We start from the raw sequence: 26,518 nt of genomic DNA, 5'->3' as shown, positions 1-26,518 counted from the left end.
TATATATATATATATATATATATATATATATATATACGCGCACACACACACATATATATAAACGTATTCTCCGTTGAGATATTGCAGCCGCTGCTGTGTCCAGGCCCAGGAGCCTTAGCACTGTGCTGTGATGTCACTCAATACCACTGACATCACTAGGTGTAAACAACATCTCTCCTTTGCTGTGTATGTGACTATGGAGCTGTTTGGTGATGTCGTCTATTATGGCCTTCATAGAAGCAACAGGAGATTGTTGCATCCATCTAGAACCCTCAGAACTACAGTGCTATGATGTCACTCACTTCCACAGGCCTTGCAGAGTGTAAACAACAACAACCCAGCTTTGTTGTGTATGTAACCATAGGGATTGTGATGTCACCTAGAACCTTCACAGCAGCGACAGCTTTATGAGGAGCATCAGCACTGCTCTGCCTGAGCAGAACCATCACCGCCATAGGTTGTCAAATAACCCGGATTTAACCCACACAGGTAAGTCCAATGGGGTGCAGGCATGTCCTCTATGCTTACAGCTTCCCGTGGGTGTTGGTTTGATACCGTTTGGGGACAGCCAAGGAGGCATCTGCAGGCAACAAAGGTAGGTGTGTGCTTGTGTGTGTGTTTCCTATGCAGATCCTAAGCCCAGTGTCACATGCAAGTAGGAGGAGTAAGAAGGGTTCCTGGCAAATCCGGGTTATGGATTGCATTTAAAAAGGCCCCGTGGGAGTGCAATGGGCCCCTGTCTTGCTGCTTAGCAATAATGGTATGGGTTTAGGTTCTGCTGTGTGTACTGGTGGTTGACTGCCCCCCAGCCCAGAGTGTGCATGGAAAATTGTCTGGCAGCCTCCCTGACAGCAAGCAGTGATAGTGCCCATGAAGGGGACCTTGTTGGGCCCGCCCCTTTCACGGTTATCGCTTCTCGGCCTTTTGGCTAAGATCAAGTGTAGTATCTGTTCTTATCAGTTTAATATCTGATACGTCCCCTATCTGGGGACCATATATTAAATGGATTTTTGAGAACGGGGGCCGATTTCGAAGCTTGCTTCCGTCGCCCTATGCATTGACCCGATATGGCAGTATCTTCGGGTACAGTGCACCACCCCCTTACAGGGTTAAAAAGAAAGATTCCTACTTTCATTGCTACCTGCTTGCTGGCTAGCCAGCTAGCCAGCCCTGTGGGCCTTGCTGCTGCTGCTGCTGCTGCTGCTGCTGCTGCAGCCAAAAAACAAAAGGTGGTGCTGCTGCTGCTTCTGCTGCTTCTGCTTGTGTCTGGCCGCTGTTGGAGCGTCCAGGCACAGGACTTCTGCTGCTGCTGACTAAATGGCCTCCTTAATTGGATCATTTGAGTAGCCAGCACACCTGTGCAGGTAGGGCATGACATGATAGGCAGCTGCCTTGATAGCGGGTGGGTGCTGAATGTTCCTAATTGACAAAATAAGATTAATGCTTATGAAGAAATATAAAATCTCATCCCTTCCCCAATATCGCGCCACACCCCTACCCCTTAATTCCCTGGTTGAACTTGATGGACATATGTCTTTTTTCGACCGTACTAACTTTGTAACTATGTAACATAACATGGGGGGGTCTCCTGGCTGTTCACACAGGTGTGTCATTGCTGTACATTGACCATGCATTGCTTCTGTGGTATTGCAAAGGCAAAGACAAATGCTTCCAGCCATCCATTGCACTAATGGATTGGTCATCAGCTGGCTGTCTATGTCCCGCATCAATATAGACCAAAGTACAGAGGGTTAGGCTATGCTATAGTGCACCTACCTGATGCATCAGAAGGTGCGAGGCCCTTGCTAAATTCTGTGCACAGACTTTGAGATCTATGCTTTAGACTGTATCTAAACCTGCTCCAACATGGACTGACATTCTGGCCTACTTTCAGCCGATGCGACTTGTCTGTCGCTGAACAGTCGCTTTTTATGTATTCAGCACCTATGTATAATGTTGTAAAAATGCTCTAGAAGCTAAAGTCGCAGAAATGTCACACAAATTTGGCCTGCAACTTTCTGTGCGACAAATTCAGACAGGAAAAATCAGTATAAATCCTTAGAAAATTATCCCCCAGTGTCTCCATCTGCTGGCGGTATTGAATAAGCATTGCTGCACTGATGGGGTATGCATTAGACGAAAAAAAAGAAGAAAAAGAAGAATAATACGCCCAGAAAAGAGGCGAAAAGGAGAAAAACGTAAAAAAACGTGAAAAAAAAGTAAGAGGAAGAGAAGGGAAAAAAAGGTGGAAATGGGTTTAAAAGTGATTTCGGCGGAGAAATATATATATATATATATATATATATATATATATATATATATATATACGCGCACACACACACATATATATAAACGTATTCTCCGTTGAGATATTGCAGCCGCTGCTGTGTCCAGGCCCAGGAGCCTTAGCACTGTGCTGTGATGTCACTCAATACCACTGACATCACTAGGTGTAAACAACATCTCTCCTTTGCTGTGTATGTGACTATGGAGCTGTTTGGTGATGTCGTCTATTATGGCCTTCATAGAAGCAACAGGAGATTGTTGCATCCATCTAGAACCCTCAGAACTACAGTGCTATGATGTCACTCACTTCCACAGGCCTTGCAGAGTGTAAACAACAACAACCCAGCTTTGTTGTGTATGTAACCATAGGGATTGTGATGTCACCTAGAACCTTCACAGCAGCGACAGCTTTATGAGGAGCATCAGCACTGCTCTGCCTGAGCAGAACCATCACCGCCATAGGTTGTCAAATAACCCGGATTTAACCCACACAGGTAAGTCCAATGGGGTGCAGGCATGTCCTCTATGCTTACAGCTTCCCGTGGGTGTTGGTTTGATACCGTTTGGGGACAGCCAAGGAGGCATCTGCAGGCAACAAAGGTAGGTGTGTGCTTGTGTGTGTGTTTCCTATGCAGATCCTAAGCCCAGTGTCACATGCAAGTAGGAGGAGTAAGAAGGGTTCCTGGCAAATCCGGGTTATGGATTGCATTTAAAAAGGCCCCGTGGGAGTGCAATGGGCCCCTGTCTTGCTGCTTAGCAATAATGGTATGGGTTTAGGTTCTGCTGTGTGTACTGGTGGTTGACTGCCCCCCAGCCCAGAGTGTGCGTGGAAAATTGTCTGGCAGCCTCCCTGACAGCAAGCAGTGATAGTGCCCATGAAGGGGACCTTGTTGGGCCCGCCCCTTTCACGGTTATCGCTTCTCGGCCTTTTGGCTAAGATCAAGTGTAGTATCTGTTCTTATCAGTTTAATATCTGATACGTCCCCTATCTGGGGACCATATATTAAATGGATTTTTGAGAACGGGGGCCGATTTCGAAGCTTGCTTCCGTCGCCCTATGCATTGACCCGATATGGCAGTATCTTCGGGTACAGTGCACCACCCCCTTACAGGGTTAAAAAGAAAGATTCCTACTTTCATTGCTACCTGCTTGCTGGCTAGCCAGCTAGCCAGCCCTGTGGGCCTTGCTGCTGCTGCTGCTGCTGCAGCCAAAAAACAAAAGGTGGTGCTGCTGCTGCTTCTGCTGCTTCTGCTTGTGTCTGGCCGCTGTTGGAGCGTCCAGGCACAGGACTTCTGCTGCTGCTGACTAAATGGCCTCCTTAATTGGATCATTTGAGTAGCCAGCACACCTGTGCAGGTAGGGCATGACATGATAGGCAGCTGCCTTGATAGCGGGTGGGTGCTGAATGTTCCTAATTGACAAAATAAGATTAATGCTTATGAAGAAATATAAAATCTCATCCCTTCCCCAATATCGCGCCACACCCCTACCCCTTAATTCCCTGGTTGAACTTGATGGACATATGTCTTTTTTCGACCGTACTAACTATGTAACTATGTAACATAACATGGGGGGGTCTCCTGGCTGTTCACACAGGTGTGTCATTGCTGTACATTGACCATGCATTGCTTCTGTGGTATTGCAAAGGCAAAGACAAATGCTTCCAGCCATCCATTGCACTAATGGATTGGTCATCAGCTGGCTGTCTATGTCCCGCATCAATATAGACCAAAGTACAGAGGGTTAGGCTATGCTATAGTGCACCTACCTGATGCATCAGAAGGTGCGAGGCCCTTGCTAAATTCTGTGCACAGACTTTGAGATCTATGCTTTAGACTGTATCTAAACCTGCTCCAACATGGACTGACATTCTGGCCTACTTTCAGCCGATGCGACTTGTCTGTCGCTGAACAGTCGCTTTTTATGTATTCAGCACCTATGTATAATGTTGTAAAAATGCTCTAGAAGCTAAAGTCGCAGAAATGTCACACATATTTGGCCTGCAACTTTCTGTGCGACAAATTCAGACAGGAAAAATCAGTATAAATCCTTAGAAAATTATCCCCCAGTGTCTCCATCTGCTGGCGGTATTGAATAAGCATTGCTGCACTGATGGGGTATGCATTAGACGAAAAAAAAGAAGAAAAAGAAGAATAATACGCCCAGAAAAGAGGCGAAAAGGAGAAAAACGTAAAAAAACGTGAAAAAAAAGTAAGAGGAAGAGAAGGGAAAAAAAGGTGGAAATGGGTTTAAAAGTGATTTCGGCGGAGAAATATATATATATATATATATATATATATATATATATATATATATACGCGCACACACACACATATATATAAACGTATTCTCCGTTGAGATATTGCAGCCGCTGCTGTGTCCAGGCCCAGGAGCCTTAGCACTGTGCTGTGATGTCACTCAATACCACTGACATCACTAGGTGTAAACAACATCTCTCCTTTGCTGTGTATGTGACTATGGAGCTGTTTGGTGATGTCGTCTATTATGGCCTTCATAGAAGCAACAGGAGATTGTTGCATCCATCTAGAACCCTCAGAACTACAGTGCTATGATGTCACTCACTTCCACAGGCCTTGCAGAGTGTAAACAACAACAACCCAGCTTTGTTGTGTATGTAACCATAGGGATTGTGATGTCACCTAGAACCTTCACAGCAGCGACAGCTTTATGAGGAGCATCAGCACTGCTCTGCCTGAGCAGAACCATCACCGCCATAGGTTGTCAAATAACCCGGATTTAACCCACACAGGTAAGTCCAATGGGGTGCAGGCATGTCCTCTATGCTTACAGCTTCCCGTGGGTGTTGGTTTGATACCGTTTGGGGACAGCCAAGGAGGCATCTGCAGGCAACAAAGGTAGGTGTGTGCTTGTGTGTGTGTTTCCTATGCAGATCCTAAGCCCAGTGTCACATGCAAGTAGGAGGAGTAAGAAGGGTTCCTGGCAAATCCGGGTTATGGATTGCATTTAAAAAGGCCCCGTGGGAGTGCAATGGGCCCCTGTCTTGCTGCTTAGCAATAATGGTATGGGTTTAGGTTCTGCTGTGTGTACTGGTGGTTGACTGCCCCCCAGCCCAGAGTGTGCATGGAAAATTGTCTGGCAGCCTCCCTGACAGCAAGCAGTGATAGTGCCCATGAAGGGGACCTTGTTGGGCCCGCCCCTTTCACGGTTATCGCTTCTCGGCCTTTTGGCTAAGATCAAGTGTAGTATCTGTTCTTATCAGTTTAATATCTGATACGTCCCCTATCTGGGGACCATATATTAAATGGATTTTTGAGAACGGGGGCCGATTTCGAAGCTTGCTTCCGTCGCCCTATGCATTGACCCGATATGGCAGTATCTTCGGGTACAGTGCACCACCCCCTTACAGGGTTAAAAAGAAAGATTCCTACTTTCATTGCTACCTGCTTGCTGGCTAGCCAGCTAGCCAGCCCTGTGGGCCTTGCTGCTGCTGCTGCTGCTGCAGCCAAAAAACAAAAGGTGGTGCTGCTGCTGCTTCTGCTGCTTCTGCTTGTGTCTGGCCGCTGTTGGAGCGTCCAGGCACAGGACTTCTGCTGCTGCTGACTAAATGGCCTCCTTAATTGGATCATTTGAGTAGCCAGCACACCTGTGCAGGTAGGGCATGACATGATAGGCAGCTGCCTTGATAGCGGGTGGGTGCTGAATGTTCCTAATTGACAAAATAAGATTAATGCTTATGAAGAAATATAAAATCTCATCCCTTCCCCAATATCGCGCCACACCCCTACCCCTTAATTCCCTGGTTGAACTTGATGGACATATGTCTTTTTTCGACCGTACTAACTATGTAACTATGTAACATAACATGGGGGGGTCTCCTGGCTGTTCACACAGGTGTGTCATTGCTGTACATTGACCATGCATTGCTTCTGTGGTATTGCAAAGGCAAAGACAAATGCTTCCAGCCATCCATTGCACTAATGGATTGGTCATCAGCTGGCTGTCTATGTCCCGCATCAATATAGACCAAAGTACAGAGGGTTAGGCTATGCTATAGTGCACCTACCTGATGCATCAGAAGGTGCGAGGCCCTTGCTAAATTCTGTGCACAGACTTTGAGATCTATGCTTTAGACTGTATCTAAACCTGCTCCAACATGGACTGACATTCTGGCCTACTTTCAGCCGATGCGACTTGTCTGTCGCTGAACAGTCGCTTTTTATGTATTCAGCACCTATGTATAATGTTGTAAAAATGCTCTAGAAGCTAAAGTCGCAGAAATGTCACACATATTTGGCCTGCAACTTTCTGTGCGACAAATTCAGACAGGAAAAATCAGTATAAATCCTTAGAAAATTATCCCCCAGTGTCTCCATCTGCTGGCGGTATTGAATAAGCATTGCTGCACTGATGGGGTATGCATTAGACGAAAAAAAAGAAGAAAAAGAAGAATAATACGCCCAGAAAAGAGGCGAAAAGGAGAAAAACGTAAAAAAACGTGAAAAAAAAGTAAGAGGAAGAGAAGGGAAAAAAAGGTGGAAATGGGTTTAAAAGTGATTTCGGCGGAGAAATATATATATATATATATATATATATATATATATATATATACGCGCACACACACACATATATATAAACGTATTCTCCGTTGAGATATTGCAGCCGCTGCTGTGTCCAGGCCCAGGAGCCTTAGCACTGTGCTGTGATGTCACTCAATACCACTGACATCACTAGGTGTAAACAACATCTCTCCTTTGCTGTGTATGTGACTATGGAGCTGTTTGGTGATGTCGTCTATTATGGCCTTCATAGAAGCAACAGGAGATTGTTGCATCCATCTAGAACCCTCAGAACTACAGTGCTATGATGTCACTCACTTCCACAGGCCTTGCAGAGTGTAAACAACAACAACCCAGCTTTGTTGTGTATGTAACCATAGGGATTGTGATGTCACCTAGAACCTTCACAGCAGCGACAGCTTTATGAGGAGCATCAGCACTGCTCTGCCTGAGCAGAACCATCACCGCCATAGGTTGTCAAATAACCCGGATTTAACCCACACAGGTAAGTCCAATGGGGTGCAGGCATGTCCTCTATGCTTACAGCTTCCCGTGGGTGTTGGTTTGATACCGTTTGGGGACAGCCAAGGAGGCATCTGCAGGCAACAAAGGTAGGTGTGTGCTTGTGTGTGTGTTTCCTATGCAGATCCTAAGCCCAGTGTCACATGCAAGTAGGAGGAGTAAGAAGGGTTCCTGGCAAATCCGGGTTATGGATTGCATTTAAAAAGGCCCCGTGGGAGTGCAATGGGCCCCTGTCTTGCTGCTTAGCAATAATGGTATGGGTTTAGGTTCTGCTGTGTGTACTGGTGGTTGACTGCCCCCCAGCCCAGAGTGTGCATGGAAAATTGTCTGGCAGCCTCCCTGACAGCAAGCAGTGATAGTGCCCATGAAGGGGACCTTGTTGGGCCCGCCCCTTTCACGGTTATCGCTTCTCGGCCTTTTGGCTAAGATCAAGTGTAGTATCTGTTCTTATCAGTTTAATATCTGATACGTCCCCTATCTGGGGACCATATATTAAATGGATTTTTGAGAACGGGGGCCGATTTCGAAGCTTGCTTCCGTCGCCCTATGCATTGACCCGATATGGCAGTATCTTCGGGTACAGTGCACCACCCCCTTACAGGGTTAAAAAGAAAGATTCCTACTTTCATTGCTACCTGCTTGCTGGCTAGCCAGCTAGCCAGCCCTGTGGGCCTTGCTGCTGCTGCTGCTGCTGCAGCCAAAAAACAAAAGGTGGTGCTGCTGCTGCTTCTGCTGCTTCTGCTTGTGTCTGGCCGCTGTTGGAGCGTCCAGGCACAGGACTTCTGCTGCTGCTGACTAAATGGCCTCCTTAATTGGATCATTTGAGTAGCCAGCACACCTGTGCAGGTAGGGCATGACATGATAGGCAGCTGCCTTGATAGCGGGTGGGTGCTGAATGTTCCTAATTGACAAAATAAGATTAATGCTTATGAAGAAATATAAAATCTCATCCCTTCCCCAATATCGCGCCACACCCCTACCCCTTAATTCCCTGGTTGAACTTGATGGACATATGTCTTTTTTCGACCGTACTAACTATGTAACTATGTAACATAACATGGGGGGGTCTCCTGGCTGTTCACACAGGTGTGTCATTGCTGTACATTGACCATGCATTGCTTCTGTGGTATTGCAAAGGCAAAGACAAATGCTTCCAGCCATCCATTGCACTAATGGATTGGTCATCAGCTGGCTGTCTATGTCCCGCATCAATATAGACCAAAGTACAGAGGGTTAGGCTATGCTATAGTGCACCTACCTGATGCATCAGAAGGTGCGAGGCCCTTGCTAAATTCTGTGCACAGACTTTGAGATCTATGCTTTAGACTGTATCTAAACCTGCTCCAACATGGACTGACATTCTGGCCTACTTTCAGCCGATGCGACTTGTCTGTCGCTGAACAGTCGCTTTTTATGTATTCAGCACCTATGTATAATGTTGTAAAAATGCTCTAGAAGCTAAAGTCGCAGAAATGTCACACATATTTGGCCTGCAACTTTCTGTGCGACAAATTCAGACAGGAAAAATCAGTATAAATCCTTAGAAAATTATCCCCCAGTGTCTCCATCTGCTGGCGGTATTGAATAAGCATTGCTGCACTGATGGGGTATGCATTAGACGAAAAAAAAGAAGAAAAAGAAGAATAATACGCCCAGAAAAGAGGCGAAAAGGAGAAAAACGTAAAAAAACGTGAAAAAAAAGTAAGAGGAAGAGAAGGGAAAAAAAGGTGGAAATGGGTTTAAAAGTGATTTCGGCGGAGAAATATATATATATATATATATATATATATATATATATATATACGCGCACACACACACATATATATAAACGTATTCTCCGTTGAGATATTGCAGCCGCTGCTGTGTCCAGGCCCAGGAGCCTTAGCACTGTGCTGTGATGTCACTCAATACCACTGACATCACTAGGTGTAAACAACATCTCTCCTTTGCTGTGTATGTGACTATGGAGCTGTTTGGTGATGTCGTCTATTATGGCCTTCATAGAAGCAACAGGAGATTGTTGCATCCATCTAGAACCCTCAGAACTACAGTGCTATGATGTCACTCACTTCCACAGGCCTTGCAGAGTGTAAACAACAACAACCCAGCTTTGTTGTGTATGTAACCATAGGGATTGTGATGTCACCTAGAACCTTCACAGCAGCGACAGCTTTATGAGGAGCATCAGCACTGCTCTGCCTGAGCAGAACCATCACCGCCATAGGTTGTCAAATAACCCGGATTTAACCCACACAGGTAAGTCCAATGGGGTGCAGGCATGTCCTCTATGCTTACAGCTTCCCGTGGGTGTTGGTTTGATACCGTTTGGGGACAGCCAAGGAGGCATCTGCAGGCAACAAAGGTAGGTGTGTGCTTGTGTGTGTGTTTCCTATGCAGATCCTAAGCCCAGTGTCACATGCAAGTAGGAGGAGTAAGAAGGGTTCCTGGCAAATCCGGGTTATGGATTGCATTTAAAAAGGCCCCGTGGGAGTGCAATGGGCCCCTGTCTTGCTGCTTAGCAATAATGGTATGGGTTTAGGTTCTGCTGTGTGTACTGGTGGTTGACTGCCCCCCAGCCCAGAGTGTGCATGGAAAATTGTCTGGCAGCCTCCCTGACAGCAAGCAGTGATAGTGCCCATGAAGGGGACCTTGTTGGGCCCGCCCCTTTCACGGTTATCGCTTCTCGGCCTTTTGGCTAAGATCAAGTGTAGTATCTGTTCTTATCAGTTTAATATCTGATACGTCCCCTATCTGGGGACCATATATTAAATGGATTTTTGAGAACGGGGGCCGATTTCGAAGCTTGCTTCCGTCGCCCTATGCATTGACCCGATATGGCAGTATCTTCGGGTACAGTGCACCACCCCCTTACAGGGTTAAAAAGAAAGATTCCTACTTTCATTGCTACCTGCTTGCTGGCTAGCCAGCTAGCCAGCCCTGTGGGCCTTGCTGCTGCTGCTGCTGCTGCTGCTGCTGCTGCTGCAGCCAAAAAACAAAAGGTGGTGCTGCTGCTGCTTCTGCTGCTTCTGCTTGTGTCTGGCCGCTGTTGGAGCGTCCAGGCACAGGACTTCTGCTGCTGCTGACTAAATGGCCTCCTTAATTGGATCATTTGAGTAGCCAGCACACCTGTGCAGGTAGGGCATGACATGATAGGCAGCTGCCTTGATAGCGGGTGGGTGCTGAATGTTCCTAATTGACAAAATAAGATTAATGCTTATGAAGAAATATAAAATCTCATCCCTTCCCCAATATCGCGCCACACCCCTACCCCTTAATTCCCTGGTTGAACTTGATGGACATATGTCTTTTTTCGACCGTACTAACTATGTAACTATGTAACATAACATGGGGGGGTCTCCTGGCTGTTCACACAGGTGTGTCATTGCTGTACATTGACCATGCATTGCTTCTGTGGTATTGCAAAGGCAAAGACAAATGCTTCCAGCCATCCATTGCACTAATGGATTGGTCATCAGCTGGCTGTCTATGTCCCGCATCAATATAGACCAAAGTACAGAGGGTTAGGCTATGCTATAGTGCACCTACCTGATGCATCAGAAGGTGCGAGGCCCTTGCTAAATTCTGTGCACAGACTTTGAGATCTATGCTTTAGACTGTATCTAAACCTGCTCCAACATGGACTGACATTCTGGCCTACTTTCAGCCGATGCGACTTGTCTGTCGCTGAACAGTCGCTTTTTATGTATTCAGCACCTATGTATAATGTTGTAAAAATGCTCTAGAAGCTAAAGTCGCAGAAATGTCACACATATTTGGCCTGCAACTTTCTGTGCGACAAATTCAGACAGGAAAAATCAGTATAAATCCTTAGAAAATTATCCCCCAGTGTCTCCATCTGCTGGCGGTATTGAATAAGCATTGCTGCACTGATGGGGTATGCATTAGACGAAAAAAAAGAAGAAAAAGAAGAATAATACGCCCAGAAAAGAGGCGAAAAGGAGAAAAACGTAAAAAAACGTGAAAAAAAAGTAAGAGGAAGAGAAGGGAAAAAAAGGTGGAAATGGGTTTAAAAGTGATTTCGGCGGAGAAATATATATATATATATATATATATATATATATATATATATATATATACGCGCACACACACACATATATATAAACGTATTCTCCGTTGAGATATTGCAGCCGCTGCTGTGTCCAGGCCCAGGAGCCTTAGCACTGTGCTGTGATGTCACTCAATACCACTGACATCACTAGGTGTAAACAACATCTCTCCTTTGCTGTGTATGTGACTATGGAGCTGTTTGGTGATGTCGTCTATTATGGCCTTCATAGAAGCAACAGGAGATTGTTGCATCCATCTAGAACCCTCAGAACTACAGTGCTATGATGTCACTCACTTCCACAGGCCTTGCAGAGTGTAAACAACAACAACCCAGCTTTGTTGTGTATGTAACCATAGGGATTGTGATGTCACCTAGAACCTTCACAGCAGCGACAGCTTTATGAGGAGCATCAGCACTGCTCTGCCTGAGCAGAACCATCACCGCCATAGGTTGTCAAATAACCCGGATTTAACCCACACAGGTAAGTCCAATGGGGTGCAGGCATGTCCTCTATGCTTACAGCTTCCCGTGGGTGTTGGTTTGATACCGTTTGGGGACAGCCAAGGAGGCATCTGCAGGCAACAAAGGTAGGTGTGTGCTTGTGTGTGTGTTTCCTATGCAGATCCTAAGCCCAGTGTCACATGCAAGTAGGAGGAGTAAGAAGGGTTCCTGGCAAATCCGGGTTATGGATTGCATTTAAAAAGGCCCCGTGGGAGTGCAATGGGCCCCTGTCTTGCTGCTTAGCAATAATGGTATGGGTTTAGGTTCTGCTGTGTGTACTGGTGGTTGACTGCCCCCCAGCCCAGAGTGTGCATGGAAAATTGTCTGGCAGCCTCCCTGACAGCAAGCAGTGATAGTGCCCATGAAGGGGACCTTGTTGGGCCCGCCCCTTTCACGGTTATCGCTTCTCGGCCTTTTGGCTAAGATCAAGTGTAGTATCTGTTCTTATCAGTTTAATATCTGATACGTCCCCTATCTGGGGACCATATATTAAATGGATTTTTGAGAACGGGGGCCGATTTCGAAGCTTGCTTCCGTCGCCCTATGCATTGACCCGATATGGCAGTATCTTCGGGTACAGTGCACCACCCCCTTACAGGGTTAAAAAGAAAGATTCCTACTTTCATTGCTACCTGCTTGCTGGCTAGCCAGCTAGCCAGCCCTGTGGGCCTTGCTGCTGCTGCTGCTGCTGCTGCTGCTGCTGCAGCCAAAAAACAAAAGGTGGTGCTGCTGCTGCTTCTGCTGCTTCTGCTTGTGTCTGGCCGCTGTTGGAGCGTCCAGGCACAGGACTTCTGCTGCTGCTGACTAAATGGCCTCCTTAATTGGATCATTTGAGTAGCCAGCACACCTGTGCAGGTAGGGCATGACATGATAGGCAGCTGCCTTGATAGCGGGTGGGTGCTGAATGTTCCTAATTGACAAAATAAGATTAATGCTTATGAAGAAATATAAAATCTCATCCCTTCCCCAATATCGCGCCACACCCCTACCCCTTAATTCCCTGGTTGAACTTGATGGACATATGTCTTTTTTCGACCGTACTAACTATGTAACTATGTAACATAACATGGGGGGGTCTCCTGGCTGTTCACACAGGTGTGTCATTGCTGTACATTGACCATGCATTGCTTCTGTGGTATTGCAAAGGCAAAGACAAATGCTTCCAGCCATCCATTGCACTAATGGATTGGTCATCAGCTGGCTGTCTATGTCCCGCATCAATATAGACCAAAGTACAGAGGGTTAGGCTATGCTATAGTGCACCTACCTGATGCATCAGAAGGTGCGAGGCCCTTGCTAAATTCTGTGCACAGACTTTGAGATCTATGCTTTAGACTGTATCTAAACCTGCTCCAACATGGACTGACATTCTGGCCTACTTTCAGCCGATGCGACTTGTCTGTCGCTGAACAGTCGCTTTTTATGTATTCAGCACCTATGTATAATGTTGTAAAAATGCTCTAGAAGCTAAAGTCGCAGAAATGTCACACATATTTGGCCTGCAACTTTCTGTGCGACAAATTCAGACAGGAAAAATCAGTATAAATCCTTAGAAAATTATCCCCCAGTGTCTCCATCTGCTGGCGGTATTGAATAAGCATTGCTGCACTGATGGGGTATGCATTAGACGAAAAAAAAGAAGAAAAAGAAGAATAATACGCCCAGAAAAGAGGCGAAAAGGAGAAAAACGTAAAAAAACGTGAAAAAAAAGTAAGAGGAAGAGAAGGGAAAAAAAGGTGGAAATGGGTTTAAAAGTGATTTCGGCGGAGAAATATATATATATATATATATATATATATATATATATATATATACGCGCACACACACACATATATATAAACGTATTCTCCGTTGAGATATTGCAGCCGCTGCTGTGTCCAGGCCCAGGAGCCTTAGCACTGTGCTGTGATGTCACTCAATACCACTGACATCACTAGGTGTAAACAACATCTCTCCTTTGCTGTGTATGTGACTATGGAGCTGTTTGGTGATGTCGTCTATTATGGCCTTCATAGAAGCAACAGGAGATTGTTGCATCCATCTAGAACCCTCAGAACTACAGTGCTATGATGTCACTCACTTCCACAGGCCTTGCAGAGTGTAAACAACAACAACCCAGCTTTGTTGTGTATGTAACCATAGGGATTGTGATGTCACCTAGAACCTTCACAGCAGCGACAGCTTTATGAGGAGCATCAGCACTGCTCTGCCTGAGCAGAACCATCACCGCCATAGGTTGTCAAATAACCCGGATTTAACCCACACAGGTAAGTCCAATGGGGTGCAGGCATGTCCTCTATGCTTACAGCTTCCCGTGGGTGTTGGTTTGATACCGTTTGGGGACAGCCAAGGAGGCATCTGCAGGCAACAAAGGTAGGTGTGTGCTTGTGTGTGTGTTTCCTATGCAGATCCTAAACCCAGTGTCACATGCAAGTAGGAGGAGTAAGAAGGGTTCCTGGCAAATCCGGGTTATGGATTGCATTTAAAAAGGCCCCGTGGGAGTGCAATGGGCCCCTGTCTTGCTGCTTAGCAATAATGGTATGGGTTTAGGTTCTGCTGTGTGTACTGGTGGTTGACTGCCCCCCAGCCCAGAGTGTGCATGGAAAATTGTCTGGCAGCCTCCCTGACAGCAAGCAGTGATAGTGCCCATGAAGGGGACCTTGTTGGGCCCGCCCCTTTCACGGTTATCGCTTCTCGGCCTTTTGGCTAAGATCAAGTGTAGTATCTGCATTTGGTCTGGTCGGAAGGTGTCTGTGGTACCCCGCTTCTCGGCCTTGGGGGATTGTCTCTCCTTACGGAGGGACTTCACCCCCTTGCTGCTATTGGGGAGCGGGCTTAGTCCACGGACAACGGGTTGCGATCCCCCTGTCTCTGGGACCTTGTGTCTCAGAAGGCATTTTCGGTACGTTGAGCGTTACCTGTAGCTTCGGAAGCACCTAGGGTACCCCCGACCTCTGCCTTGGGTAAGGGTTCCGCTTTTATAGCGGGATTCCGAGCCCCTGCTGCTATTGGGGAAGGGGCTTAGTCCCTGGGTGTGGAAGATGCCGTTCTCCTGGGCTTTCCCCTCTGGGGAAATGTCGATGCGAAATACCATCCGCATAGAGGTGTCGGAGAGCCATCGTCAGTTGAAGAACCTCCGCTTCATTGCGGAGGTGATTCTTCTTGACTACTTCCGCCTCAATAGGGAGGACATCCTGTGTCTAAATGACCAGGAAAGCCGTGGCCTGTATACCGTCACCTTCACGGCCACGGCGTGTTGCGATAACATCTATGCAACCTTGTCTGGTGCGGACCAGAGGGACGATCGACTCGACGGTCTTTCGTTCCAGTTCCTCTATGGTGAGGAACATATACCGTTGGTGGTGGCTATGCACAGCCCTCATGTGACCACGGAGGATATAGCCACTTTTCTTCGGCGATACTGCGAAGAGGTGCGATTCGCAAACAAAATCTTGAACTCCGTGCGGTTCTGGAACGGCAAGAGGAAGTTCTGGGTCAAGCTCCGTAAGGATCCCGGTGGTATTGGGGGTCTTTGCCATCCGCCCCCAAATTTTGCCATCGGGAGAGTTCGGGGCTTCCTGTTCTATCCTCAAATGCCTATGTATTGCCGAAATTGCTTGAGGTTTGGCCACACCCAGGAGACCTGCGGCGCGGAGCGTGTGATTCGCTGCAATAGGTGTGGCCAAGAAGGTCACATAGCCTCAAGATGTAGCCATACGATAAGGTGCAACCTCTGCGGAGAGGAAAATCACGATTTTAATTCCTGTCCCCATAAAGCAAAAACTACGATGGGTGGGTCAAGGCTGGGCCCACCCAAAGAGGGGACAGGACAAAAGACGTCCTTTTTTAAGATGCCCAAACCCCAGATGGCAGGTACTGATGGGTCCAGGCCCAAGACCTCTGGTGCTCCATCGGGGGGCCCACCGGTGGTAGTGCTAGGGGGAGGCCATGGGGATTCCACGAAGCCCGGGCGGGTGATCGAGTTTACTGCCCGGGAAATTGAAAGACGTCGATCGACTTCCTACCTGGCTCAAGAGCCCGCCGAAACTTCTGAAGGGGGCTCACCTGTGGCGGGTGGCAGCCGACGGGCCTCGGTGGGGGCAAAAGTGGACCCAAAATTGCAGCATAAGCCAGGTACTGGCTTGGCCCAGGGTCGCCCTGCTCCGGACGAAGAGGCCCCGGTGAAAGCCCGCCGGAAGGGGAGCCAGGTGGCCAGGTCTGAGCCCGGTCCTGTTACTCCGCCTATACAGGACAGGGCCAAGAAGACAAGTGGCGCCAAACCAGGGTTTGCTGCCCCGCCAGCAGTGGACCCGGTGGGTAAAACTGGCCATCGTCGATCGATGGGGAAGTTGGAGCAACAGTCCTCAGCAACGCTTGCTGGGGAACAAGCGATGAAAACTTCCCAAGGTAGCGGCAAAGGTTCCGGAAAAGAGGCCTCACAGGCCCCTGTGCAGCAGTTCCAGTCGTCAAATGATGAAAGAAGACGCAGATCCATCAGCCGGGGGCCAGAGATTACATCGAGTGAGAGCAACACAGAGGATATGGACAGCAGTGTGACATTTAAAAGACAAAGAGAAGAAGAAGAGGAAGACATTCAAAGGAAAGCGGCGTGCCGTAGTTCGGACGAGAGCGAGCTCAGGGTCGGGGCATCATCGATCTCAAGCTCCGACCCTCAGAACATCAAGGAGCTGATGACCCCGCAGGCGGGGGATGACGGTACGCAGCTTATTATTGACTTTGATTCTCCAAGCACGGACTCTCCATAAACTATGCCTATCCCTGTAAAAATTGCCTCACTCAATGTGAGGTCCTTAAAGAGCCCTGATCGCAGGGCTGCTTTATTTTCTTATCTAGAGACATGTGACTTTGACCTTTGCCTGCTACAAGAATGTGGAATCCCTAGTAAAATGGACTATAAAGACTTAAAAGAAGACTGGAAGCTGGGCCCATCCATATGGTCCGGTGCAAATGACTGTCGTTCTGTGGGTGTTGGGCTGCTCTGCCGAGGCCAGTCCTTTTCTATTCATACAGTAACTGAGATTGTGCCTGGCAGAGCTCTTTTAATTCATCTATATTTTAATGGACTTTTAATTCGTGTTTTAAATGTGTATGCCCCTCCTGATAAACAGGAGCGGGCAGAACTATTTGAAATTTTACCACTGTTTTGTGTTGGGTCTTCCCCCCTGCTGGTGGGAGGTGATTTTAACTGCATACGTGATGGGGAACACCGGCAGGGTGGGGATATTAATCGTAAAGACCGCACTTCTTACCTGCTTAAAAATTTTATTGATGATTTTAATTTGAAAGATTGCTGGAAGGATCTCTTGCCGGAGGACCCAGGCGCCACATGGTCCAATGGAAGAGTGAGCTCCAGAATCGATTTTATTTTTTCCTCTAGAGCTTTTAAACCCCTGAAATGCACGCTCGAGCAGAATATCTTCTCTGATCATAAGCTCCTCTTGGTGGGCCTGGAGCTAGAGGGGGAGCAAAAAGCAAAAAGGGGCCTCTGGAGATTAAACACCACACTCCTAGAGGACCCTGAGATAAAAGAGGAGTTTGTGCGGACCTACCAATGCTGGCAATCACAAAGAAAACCCCACGAGCCTATGCTGCACTGGTGGGAGGGCACCAAATCTAAAATCAGATTTTTTTTTATCAAAGCAGGTAAGAAGAAGGCAAAAATGGAAAAACAGTGGTTTTATGTTCTTAACATGCGTTTAAATGTACTTTTTAAATTGAAAGAAGCTGGTATGGATGTAGAAAATGATATTTTAAACCTTAAAACTGAAATAAAACATGCCATAGAAAAGAAAGGGAAACAAATCATTTTTAACTCACATGTGCAGCACCTGGAGGAGGGCGAGAAATGTTCCCGTTTCTTTTTTAAAAAAGTGATGAATAGGAGGGATATCATCCAAAACCTTGAGGGTGAATCCACTCCAAAAGGCATGTTAGATGCAGTTTTTAACTTCTACCAGCTTCTTTTTAATAAGAAAGATCTTAATCCATCCTTTTTAGAACATGTTCTTAATTCCCTTGATTTTAAGCTAGATGTTTTAGACCAGGAGGTTTTATCCCGTGATCTTAACTTAGATGAACTTTTATTTGTTTTTAAAAGTTTTTCTAGTGGGAAGGCCCCTGGGGAAGATGGTTTACCCATCGAATTTTATTTAGCTTTTTGGGATATTTTAAAGGATGATATGGTTTTATTGTATAAAGAAACTTTTATTGTTAATGAACTTCCCCCTTCCTGGAGGAGGGGGATTGTATCATTACTTTTTAAAAAGGGTGAAAAGGATATGCTAAAAAATTGGCGCCCCATCACACTTTTAAATGTTGATTATAAAGTTTTAGCCAAGTTATTAGCTGTCCGTTTTAAACCTTTTATTCATAAATTAATTCACCCAAATCAGGTTTGTGGGGTACCTGGAAGGTCTATAGCTGAATCCCTAAATATTTTAAGAGATGTTTTATGGTATTTTAAGGATAGAAATCAAACTGTAGCAATTTTATCCTTAGACTTTGAAAAAGCCTTTGATAGGGTCTCCCATGAATACCTGTTTTTAGTTCTTAAAAAGATGGCAGTGCCTGAAACGATTTTAAGCCGAATCATGCTTTTATACCGATCCTGTTTTAGTCAAGTCTCTGTTAATGGCTTTTTAACCAGCGGTGTTCCTCTTTTATCAGGTGTCAAACAGGGTTGCCCCCTGTCCCCACTCCTTTTTATTTGCGCAATCGAACCACTGATGGCCCTCCTCAGAAAAGACCGGGTAGTAAGAGGCGTACCGATACCTGGTGGAGGAGGGACCCATCTAAAGGTGTTGGGGTACATGGATGATGTCACCATACTGTGCCCGGACTCTCCATCCATGAGGGGGGCATTGAGGAACACCAGCTATTTCTGCGAGGTCTCTGGTTTTAAGCTAAACACAGATAAATGTGACTGTTTTTATATTGGCTCCTGGGATTCATCCATCACCCCAGGAGTCACAATGCAACAGGATCAAATTAAAGTTTTAGGTATTGTTTTTAACCAGGTCAATGATGGGAGCCCTAACTGGGATTCAGCTATAGCTAAGATGGAGAAGAAGATTTTAATGTGGAATCTTAGAAACCTTACCATGGAGGGGAAGATTTTAATAATAAAGATGGTTTTACTCCCTATTATGCTATACATTGCCATGGTATTTCCTCCATCTATTTTATACATTAAAAAAGTAACTAGAATTGTTTTTACTTTTTTATGGGGTTCAAAAATGGAGAAATTAAAGCGTGATTTTATGTACAAAAGTAAAGATAATGGCGGGAAAGATGTTCCTAACCTTTTTACTTTCTTTTACATAAAGTATTTCTGTTTCTGTTTTAAAATTATTAAATCCGATGGCATTTTTAGCTGCTTTTTAAGGTACGCTGCGGGCATGGTTTTTAAAAGATGGTTGCGCATCCCTCTGAACGCTCCGGTGCTTCTGTGTCCCCCAAAACATTATGTGGTGTTGGAAAAGACAGTCAGGCTCCTAGGTCTCCAAGATTTGGAGCCTGACATACTGGGGGACCAGAGAAAGGTATCAAAGGTCCTCAGGCGGAGTGAGGTTACCCTGGCAGTGTCCAATTTCACACAGGCAAGATCCAAAAAGGTATGGCGGAACGTGTACGGGAAGTTTCTGGCGAATGTACACAGGGATCTTGCCTGGGCAATCGTCCACCAGTGCCTCCCTACTCGTGAGTTTCAGCACAGGCGAGGACTGGTGGCGAGAGCCAAGTGCCCGAGAGATGGCTGCGGAGTGGACGAAACGGTGCTGCACATATTTTGGAACTGCCCTTTTGCACGGGAGCTTTGGAGGAAGGTAGGCCCACTTTTGAAGTGGGCCTGCGGCCTAAAAGATTTTAATCACGAATGTGTCTTTTACGGTCTTTTTAACTGCCCCAATTTTAAACAGCAGATGATCTGCTGGATGATTATTAATTGTTTTAAAAATGCCATCTGGAAAGTTAGGAACATCTTACTTTTTAAACATGATTTTATTGATGTTAAAAACTGTATAAAGCTGGCCCTGAGTGAGATGTACATCTATTACCTAAGAGACAAGAAACAGTTGGGGGCCAGCGAGGCAGCATCCATGTGGTGTCTGCCTCTATGGAACGAAATAACAGTATAATCAGTTTTTATGACATTTGTATAATGTTTTATCCTGCCATTTTTATTTTTTCTCCTTTTATTACTGGTTTTATTATTTGTATTTTAAAACTTTTGTGAACCTTTTATTATTTTGCATTTTAAATTTTGTATGGTTTCTTATTTATTCAATAAAATTTTGTTGAAACCTTATCTGTTCTTATCAGTTTAATATCTGATACGTCCCCTATCTGGGGACCATATATTAAATGGATTTTTGAGAACGGGGGCCGATTTCGAAGCTTGCTTCCGTCGCCCTATGCATTGACCCGATATGGCAGTATCTTCGGGTACAGTGCACCACCCCCTTACAGGGTTAAAAAGAAAGATTCCTACTTTCATTGCTACCTGCTTGCTGGCTAGCCAGCTAGCCAGCCCTGTGGGCCTTGCTGCTGCTGCTGCTGCTGCTGCAGCCAAAAAACAAAAGGTGGTGCTGCTGCTGCTTCTGCTGCTTCTGCTTGTGTCTGGCCGCTGTTGGAGCGTCCAGGCACAGGACTTCTGCTGCTGCTGACTAAATGGCCTCCTTAATTGGATCATTTGAGTAGCCAGCACACCTGTGCAGGTAGGGCATGACATGATAGGCAGCTGCCTTGATAGCGGGTGGGTGCTGAATGTTCCTAATTGACAAAATAAGATTAATGCTTATGAAGAAATATAAAATCTCATCCCTTCCCCAATATCGCGCCACACCCCTACCCCTTAATTCCCTGGTTGAACTTGATGGACATATGTCTTTTTTCGACCGTACTAACTATGTAACTATGTAACATAACATGGGGGGGTCTCCTGGCTGTTCACACAGGTGTGTCATTGCTGTACATTGACCATGCATTGCTTCTGTGGTATTGCAAAGGCAAAGACAAATGCTTCCAGCCATCCATTGCACTAATGGATTGGTCATCAGCTGGCTGTCTATGTCCCGCATCAATATAGACCAAAGTACAGAGGGTTAGGCTATGCTATAGTGCACCTACCTGATGCATCAGAAGGTGCGAGGCCCTTGCTAAATTCTGTGCACAGACTTTGAGATCTATGCTTTAGACTGTATCTAAACCTGCTCCAACATGGACTGACATTCTGGCCTACTTTCAGCCGATGCGACTTGTCTGTCGCTGAACAGTCGCTTTTTATGTATTCAGCACCTATGTATAATGTTGTAAAAATGCTCTAGAAGCTAAAGTCGCAGAAATGTCACACATATTTGGCCTGCAACTTTCTGTGCGACAAATTCAGACAGGAAAAATCAGTATAAATCCTTAGAAAATTATCCCCCAGTGTCTCCATCTGCTGGCGGTATTGAATAAGCATTGCTGCACTGATGGGGTATGCATTAGACGAAAAAAAAGAAGAAAAAGAAGAATAATACGCCCAGAAAAGAGGCGAAAAGGAGAAAAACGTAAAAAAACGTGAAAAAAAAGTAAGAGGAAGAGAAGGGAAAAAAAGGTGGAAATGGGTTTAAAAGTGATTTCGGCGGAGAAATATATATATATATATATATATATATATATATATATATATATATATATATATACGCGCACACACACACATATATATAAACGTATTCTCCGTTGAGATATTGCAGCCGCTGCTGTGTCCAGGCCCAGGAGCCTTAGCACTGTGCTGTGATGTCACTCAATACCACTGACATCACTAGGTGTAAACAACATCTCTCCTTTGCTGTGTATGTGACTATGGAGCTGTTTGGTGATGTCGTCTATTATGGCCTTCATAGAAGCAACAGGAGATTGTTGCATCCATCTAGAACCCTCAGAACTACAGTGCTATGATGTCACTCACTTCCACAGGCCTTGCAGAGTGTAAACAACAACAACCCAGCTTTGTTGTGTATGTAACCATAGGGATTGTGATGTCACCTAGAACCTTCACAGCAGCGACAGCTTTATGAGGAGCATCAGCACTGCTCTGCCTGAGCAGAACCATCACCGCCATAGGTTGTCAAATAACCCGGATTTAACCCACACAGGTAAGTCCAATGGGGTGCAGGCATGTCCTCTATGCTTACAGCTTCCCGTGGGTGTTGGTTTGATACCGTTTGGGGACAGCCAAGGAGGCATCTGCAGGCAACAAAGGTAGGTGTGTGCTTGTGTGTGTGTTTCCTATGCAGATCCTAAGCCCAGTGTCACATGCAAGTAGGAGGAGTAAGAAGGGTTCCTGGCAAATCCGGGTTATGGATTGCATTTAAAAAGGCCCCGTGGGAGTGCAATGGGCCCCTGTCTTGCTGCTTAGCAATAATGGTATGGGTTTAGGTTCTGCTGTGTGTACTGGTGGTTGACTGCCCCCCAGCCCAGAGTGTGCATGGAAAATTGTCTGGCAGCCTCCCTGACAGCAAGCAGTGATAGTGCCCATGAAGGGGACCTTGTTGGGCCCGCCCCTTTCACGGTTATCGCTTCTCGGCCTTTTGGCTAAGATCAAGTGTAGTATCTGTTCTTATCAGTTTAATATCTGATACGTCCCCTATCTGGGGACCATATATTAAATGGATTTTTGAGAACGGGGGCCGATTTCGAAGCTTGCTTCCGTCGCCCTATGCATTGACCCGATATGGCAGTATCTTCGGGTACAGTGCACCACCCCCTTACAGGGTTAAAAAGAAAGATTCCTACTTTCATTGCTACCTGCTTGCTGGCTAGCCAGCTAGCCAGCCCTGTGGGCCTTGCTGCTGCTGCTGCTGCTGCAGCCAAAAAACAAAAGGTGGTGCTGCTGCTGCTTCTGCTGCTTCTGCTTGTGTCTGGCCGCTGTTGGAGCGTCCAGGCACAGGACTTCTGCTGCTGCTGACTAAATGGCCTCCTTAATTGGATCATTTGAGTAGCCAGCACACCTGTGCAGGTAGGGCATGACATGATAGGCAGCTGCCTTGATAGCGGGTGGGTGCTGAATGTTCCTAATTGACAAAATAAGATTAATGCTTATGAAGAAATATAAAATCTCATCCCTTCCCCAATATCGCGCCACACCCCTACCCCTTAATTCCCTGGTTGAACTTGATGGACATATGTCTTTTTTCGACCGTACTAACTATGTAACTATGTAACATAACATGGGGGGGTCTCCTGGCTGTTCACACAGGTGTGTCATTGCTGTACATTGACCATGCATTGCTTCTGTGGTATTGCAAAGGCAAAGACAAATGCTTCCAGCCATCCATTGCACTAATGGATTGGTCATCAGCTGGCTGTCTATGTCCCGCATCAATATAGACCAAAGTACAGAGGGTTAGGCTATGCTATAGTGCACCTACCTGATGCATCAGAAGGTGCGAGGCCCTTGCTAAATTCTGTGCACAGACTTTGAGATCTATGCTTTAGACTGTATCTAAACCTGCTCCAACATGGACTGACATTCTGGCCTACTTTCAGCCGATGCGACTTGTCTGTCGCTGAACAGTCGCTTTTTATGTATTCAGCACCTATGTATAATGTTGTAAAAATGCTCTAGAAGCTAAAGTCGCAGAAATGTCACACATATTTGGCCTGCAACTTTCTGTGCGACAAATTCAGACAGGAAAAATCAGTATAAATCCTTAGAAAATTATCCCCCAGTGTCTCCATCTGCTGGCGGTATTGAATAAGCATTGCTGCACTGATGGGGTATGCATTAGACGAAAAAAAAGAAGAAAAAGAAGAATAATACGCCCAGAAAAGAGGCGAAAAGGAGAAAAACGTAAAAAAACGTGAAAAAAAAGTAAGAGGAAGAGAAGGGAAAAAAAGGTGGAAATGGGTTTAAAAGTGATTTCGGCGGAGAAATATATATATATATATATATATATATATATATATATATATATATATACGCGCACACACACACATATATATAAACGTATTCTCCGTTGAGATATTGCAGCCGCTGCTGTGTCCAGGCCCAGGAGCCTTAGCACTGTGCTGTGATGTCACTCAATACCACTGACATCACTAGGTGTAAACAACATCTCTCCTTTGCTGTGTATGTGACTATGGAGCTGTTTGGTGATGTCGTCTATTATGGCCTTCATAGAAGCAACAGGAGATTGTTGCATCCATCTAGAACCCTCAGAACTACAGTGCTATGATGTCACTCACTTCCACAGGCCTTGCAGAGTGTAAACAACAACAACCCAGCTTTGTTGTGTATGTAACCATAGGGATTGTGATGTCACCTAGAACCTTCACAGCAGCGACAGCTTTATGAGGAGCATCAGCACTGCTCTGCCTGAGCAGAACCATCACCGCCATAGGTTGTCAAATAACCCGGATTTAACCCACACAGGTAAGTCCAATGGGGTGCAGGCATGTCCTCTATGCTGTGGGTGTTGGTTTGATACCGTTTGGGGACAGCCAAGGAGGCATCTGCAGGCAACAAAGGTAGGTGTGTGCTTGTGTGTGTGTTTCCTATGCAGATCCTAAGCCCAGTGTCACATGCAAGTAGGAGGAGTAAGAAGGGTTCCTGGCAAATCCGGGTTATGGATTGCATTTAAAAAGGCCCCGTGGGAGTGCAATGGGCCCCTGTCTTGCTGCTTAGCAATAATGGTATGGGTTTAGGTTCTGCTGTGTGTACTGGTGGTTGACTGCCCCCCAGCCCAGAGTGTGCATGGAAAATTGTCTGGCAGCCTCCCTGACAGCAAGCAGTGATAGTGCCCATGAAGGGGACCTTGTTGGGCCCGCCCCTTTCACGGTTATCGCTTCTCGGCCTTTTGGCTAAGATCAAGTGTAGTATCTGTTCTTATCAGTTTAATATCTGATACGTCCCCTATCTGGGGACCATATATTAAATGGATTTTTGAGAACGGGGGCCGATTTCGAAGCTTGCTTCCGTCGCCCTATGCATTGACCCGATATGGCAGTATCTTCGGGTACAGTGCACCACCCCCTTACAGGGTTAAAAAGAAAGATTCCTACTTTCATTGCTACCTGCTTGCTGGCTAGCCAGCTAGCCAGCCCTGTGGGCCTTGCTGCTGCTGCTGCTGCTGCTGCAGCCAAAAAACAAAAGGTGGTGCTGCTGCTGCTTCTGCTGCTTCTGCTTGTGTCTGGCCGCTGTTGGAGCGTCCAGGCACAGGACTTCTGCTGCTGCTGACTAAATGGCCTCCTTAATTGGATCATTTGAGTAGCCAGCACACCTGTGCAGGTAGGGCATGACATGATAGGCAGCTGCCTTGATAGCGGGTGGGTGCTGAATGTTCCTAATTGACAAAATAAGATTAATGCTTATGAAGAAATATAAAATCTCATCCCTTCCCCAATATCGCGCCACACCCCTACCCCTTAATTCCCTGGTTGAACTTGATGGACATATGTCTTTTTTCGACCGTACTAACTATGTAACTATGTAACATAACATGGGGGGGTCTCCTGGCTGTTCACACAGGTGTGTCATTGCTGTACATTGACCATGCATTGCTTCTGTGGTATTGCAAAGGCAAAGACAAATGCTTCCAGCCATCCATTGCACTAATGGATTGGTCATCAGCTGGCTGTCTATGTCCCGCATCAATATAGACCAAAGTACAGAGGGTTAGGCTATGCTATAGTGCACCTACCTGATGCATCAGAAGGTGCGAGGCCCTTGCTAAATTCTGTGCACAGACTTTGAGATCTATGCTTTAGACTGTATCTAAACCTGCTCCAACATGGACTGACATTCTGGCCTACTTTCAGCCGATGCGACTTGTCTGTCGCTGAACAGTCGCTTTTTATGTATTCAGCACCTATGTATAATGTTGTAAAAATGCTCTAGAAGCTAAAGTCGCAGAAATGTCACACATATTTGGCCTGCAACTTTCTGTGCGACAAATTCAGACAGGAAAAATCAGTATAAATCCTTAGAAAATTATCCCCCAGTGTCTCCATCTGCTGGCGGTATTGAATAAGCATTGCTGCACTGATGGGGTATGCATTAGACGAAAAAAAAGAAGAAAAAGAAGAATAATACGCCCAGAAAAGAGGCGAAAAGGAGAAAAACGTAAAAAAACGTGAAAAAAAAGTAAGAGGAAGAGAAGGGAAAAAAAGGTGGAAATGGGTTTAAAAGTGATTTCGGCGGAGAAATATATATATATATATATATATATATATATATATATATATATATACGCGCACACACACACATATATATAAACGTATTCTCCGTTGAGATATTGCAGCCGCTGCTGTGTCCAGGCCCAGGAGCCTTAGCACTGTGCTGTGATGTCACTCAATACCACTGACATCACTAGGTGTAAACAACATCTCTCCTTTGCTGTGTATGTGACTATGGAGCTGTTTGGTGATGTCGTCTATTATGGCCTTCATAGAAGCAACAGGAGATTGTTGCATCCATCTAGAACCCTCAGAACTACAGTGCTATGATGTCACTCACTTCCACAGGCCTTGCAGAGTGTAAACAACAACAACCCAGCTTTGTTGTGTATGTAACCATAGGGATTGTGATGTCACCTAGAA

At 45.9% G+C, this 26,518-nt stretch overlaps 9 non-coding genes and 1 pseudogene across 9 annotated transcripts; all 10 read left to right on the top strand.

Moving 5' to 3' along the window:
* The first annotated feature begins 908 nt into the window (after nucleotides 1–908).
* Nucleotides 909–1,099, top strand: LOC130322215 (U2 spliceosomal RNA). The gene has a single exon (XR_008867769.1). It is a non-coding gene; the product is annotated as a U2 spliceosomal RNA (small nuclear RNA).
* A 2,100-nt stretch (nucleotides 1,100–3,199) lies between these two features.
* On the top strand, nucleotides 3,200–3,390 carry LOC130322214 (U2 spliceosomal RNA). Its single transcript, XR_008867768.1, has one exon. It is a non-coding gene; the product is annotated as a U2 spliceosomal RNA (small nuclear RNA).
* A 2,086-nt stretch (nucleotides 3,391–5,476) lies between these two features.
* LOC130322213 (U2 spliceosomal RNA) lies at nucleotides 5,477–5,667 on the top strand. The gene has a single exon (XR_008867767.1). It is a non-coding gene; the product is annotated as a U2 spliceosomal RNA (small nuclear RNA).
* Nucleotides 5,668–7,749: 2,082 nt separating this feature from the next.
* LOC130322212 (U2 spliceosomal RNA) lies at nucleotides 7,750–7,940 on the top strand. The gene has a single exon (XR_008867766.1). It is a non-coding gene; the product is annotated as a U2 spliceosomal RNA (small nuclear RNA).
* A 2,082-nt stretch (nucleotides 7,941–10,022) lies between these two features.
* Nucleotides 10,023–10,213, top strand: LOC130322211 (U2 spliceosomal RNA). Its single transcript, XR_008867765.1, has one exon. It is a non-coding gene; the product is annotated as a U2 spliceosomal RNA (small nuclear RNA).
* Nucleotides 10,214–12,316: 2,103 nt separating this feature from the next.
* LOC130322201 (U2 spliceosomal RNA) lies at nucleotides 12,317–12,507 on the top strand. Its single transcript, XR_008867763.1, has one exon. It is a non-coding gene; the product is annotated as a U2 spliceosomal RNA (small nuclear RNA).
* Nucleotides 12,508–14,603: 2,096 nt separating this feature from the next.
* Nucleotides 14,604–14,821, top strand: LOC130322203 (U2 spliceosomal RNA; annotated as a pseudogene).
* A 5,389-nt stretch (nucleotides 14,822–20,210) lies between these two features.
* On the top strand, nucleotides 20,211–20,396 carry LOC130322170 (U2 spliceosomal RNA). The gene has a single exon (XR_008867751.1). It is a non-coding gene; the product is annotated as a U2 spliceosomal RNA (small nuclear RNA).
* A 2,097-nt stretch (nucleotides 20,397–22,493) lies between these two features.
* LOC130322188 (U2 spliceosomal RNA) lies at nucleotides 22,494–22,684 on the top strand. Its single transcript, XR_008867758.1, has one exon. It is a non-coding gene; the product is annotated as a U2 spliceosomal RNA (small nuclear RNA).
* A 2,077-nt stretch (nucleotides 22,685–24,761) lies between these two features.
* LOC130322176 (U2 spliceosomal RNA) lies at nucleotides 24,762–24,952 on the top strand. Its single transcript, XR_008867754.1, has one exon. It is a non-coding gene; the product is annotated as a U2 spliceosomal RNA (small nuclear RNA).
* Nucleotides 24,953–26,518: the final 1,566 nt, after the last annotated feature.

Source organism: Hyla sarda, unplaced genomic scaffold (genome assembly GCF_029499605.1).
Source record: "Hyla sarda isolate aHylSar1 unplaced genomic scaffold, aHylSar1.hap1 scaffold_231, whole genome shotgun sequence".
Lineage (NCBI taxonomy): Eukaryota > Metazoa > Chordata > Amphibia > Anura > Hylidae > Hyla > Hyla sarda.
This window is presented reverse-complemented; position numbering and strand designations above follow the sequence as displayed.